General features: G+C 36.1%; 1 long non-coding RNA gene across 1 annotated transcript; it reads left to right on the forward strand.

The window, feature by feature from the left end:
- The first annotated feature begins 359 nt into the window (after nt 1–359).
- On the forward strand, nt 360–2,000 carry LOC149805883 (uncharacterized). The gene is made up of 2 exons (XR_016415020.1): nt 360–814; nt 1,619–2,000. It is a non-coding gene; the product is annotated as an uncharacterized LOC149805883 (long non-coding RNA).
- The last annotated feature ends 617 nt before the right edge of the window (nt 2,001–2,617 follow it).

The raw sequence follows: 2,617 nt of genomic DNA on the forward strand, positions 1-2,617 counted from the left end.
TTAATACTCGCGTAAGGCAATTAAGAAAAATAGTAAATGACGAAAAGTAAATTTAATTTACTGAAATTATTTGTTATTTACTGAAATTATTTGTTTTTTTACTGAAATTATTTGTTATTTACTGAATTTATTTTTTTTACTGACATTTCACGTAAATACCCCATCAAATTACAAAATTAAAACTAACATTTGATTTTGACTACCAATTACCTACTCAAAAAAATAAAATCAAGCAATTATTTGATTTTGACTACCAATCACCCCATTAAAATTGTGAAAATTAAAAAAAAGATATTTTTGCTAATATTTATTGGTTTTTATCTGTTTTTTTGTTGTTTTTGTTTACGAGAGGTGTGATGTTTTACCCCAACCCCTTGTATTATACATGTATTTATAAGTCTGTAAGTGGAGCCAGGTAAGCTTTGTTTTTCCAAGTACCTAAGTTGGCTGATCCTCTTACGTAACCCAGTCTTTGTTTGAGCTCTTGAGTGGAAATCTGGCGGGAATCTTTGTACATGGGAACACGTGACGTAGACAACTTCAAAGAGCCGGAAGCCGACAATGGTAGGCTGGACAGTACATGGGGACACACAGACTGACATTTTTATGATTGACAGTTCGATCAAATGACCAGAGTCCGTCGCCATCCAATCGGGATGCGTTGTAGGTGGGACTTGATTCGAGAAACTGGCATAAGACTTGTACAAGCCTGAAATTCGTCAGTTGGTGTTTAAGAGTCGCAGTGACACACACTCCGTTAGCCATTCGTAAAAATTGGCGGAATTTAGGAAATTCATGAAATAGCTTCGATCAGGTAAGTTGGATGTTACGTTGATTCTGCTTGATACGACTGCTGTTAATTGAAGAGAATTTGTCGTATGTATACATTTTACTTGTATTGAAGTATGAATAGTTAATTATGACCTTAATATTTTGCATTTTTTTTCATGACTTTAGCTAGTACTTTTGTTTACGATTGATTACGATGTTGATTCGTTGCATCATTATTCATAATGTTACTATGTACACCTTATTGGTGAGGCGAAAATGTTCTCTTCTTTCGCTAGTAATATGTGTGCATATTATTTCGTGGATTATTACGTTTACGCCCTTTTGAAAGGACGATTTGTATTTGTGAAGAATTGTATTGCTCGCTAGCCGCTATAAGAATTAATATTGTAATTCTTTGCGTAGTTATATTTTGGTAGACAAGAAGTTTGTTTACGTAATGATAGATTTTGCCATTGAGTAACGGATTGCCGTTTATCACCCTTTGAATGTGAATATTGTGGATTTGGTACGCTTGTGTAGGAAATATATATAAATATATATATATAAATATAGATAGTCATATTACTAATCGTAGTAATATTTTAGTACAATCATATTTGAAATATTTTGTATGTATATACTGATAGGGCTCAGTATGTAGATATTTGAATCCTTTGTGTGATTGTGTTATGGCGCCATTTTTGTAAGCGGCGGAAGTGTATGGGAATTTCGATGTGTGCGCATGCGCGACCCAAATGTCCCGCCTTAAACTGATGGTTCAGTTCAGTGACGTAGTGTGAGGGAAGATTTTTATAACCCTATGCTAATGCATTATACCTTTCAACAGGAAGCTTTCGGGGGACGAAAGAATTTCAGAGAATTTCGGGGGACGAGAGAAGTTCAGAGAATTTCGGGTGACGGTGAGAGATACCGAGTGAATTTCGGGTGACCTCAAGGGATACCGTCAAGGGTTCCGGATACTAGAAGAGGAACCGGAAGTCAAGATAACGGCAAGGAACAAGGATTATAGAAGAGGAAGCGGAAGTGGAGATCACGAAAGGAGAGAAAGACAAGGGAACGAAGAGATTTAGATGAGTAGCACTCAAGAAGGGAAAAATCTCCTCACACTGTGAACTTAAATGATGATCAAAGGGATCATTGGGTGAAAGAGAGACATTGATTACTTTAAATTCTTTTAAATTTCATTTATTAAATTGTTATTGTTTAAATTTCATCTTTGTATTTCTTTTAATTTAACTGTCGGCATTGCTGACTGGGGGCTCGTAGCCATAAATATATTTAGTCAATAAATAATATAGTGTCCAGAATTAACCTTCTGAATAAGGACCAGGGGAACTTCTCATAACTCGTTAAAGTCTATAAGAAGAACCCCACCCCTAGACAACCAGGACACCCCACAAGAGGTTTAAGATCAAAGATCAAAGATCTTACTAGCAGATTAATACTTAACGTTTCTCCGCGCATATCAAGTAGATTTCCAGACTGATCTGTTAACCTAAAATTAATTCTCGATAACAAACTATTATGGCACCGCAGATAAATCGGATTAATTGGTTCTTGTATAATTAAATATCCCGGTGGTTCTTTTGGCGAAAACGAGTGAAGAACAAATCCTCGCTGAACCTGATTTGACACTGTTGCGTCGGCGCTATAGCTGCCTTCGACGACGTCACAATCAAGATTAACTGCGACGACGGTTGTTATATTTACGATACCTGGTGAAATATGCCGTCCTTCTCCGTTTTGACTATTATTATGCTTAAGTATACTTGGTGGTGGTAGTTTTTTTCTCCACGCGGTTAGTAATTCAGGAAATAACTCATCA

The sequence above is a fragment of the Sinohyriopsis cumingii genome, chromosome 2 (genome assembly GCF_028554795.1).
Source record: "Sinohyriopsis cumingii isolate HCF-2022 chromosome 2, ASM2855479v2, whole genome shotgun sequence".
In the NCBI taxonomy this organism is placed as follows: domain Eukaryota; kingdom Metazoa; phylum Mollusca; class Bivalvia; order Unionida; family Unionidae; genus Sinohyriopsis; species Sinohyriopsis cumingii.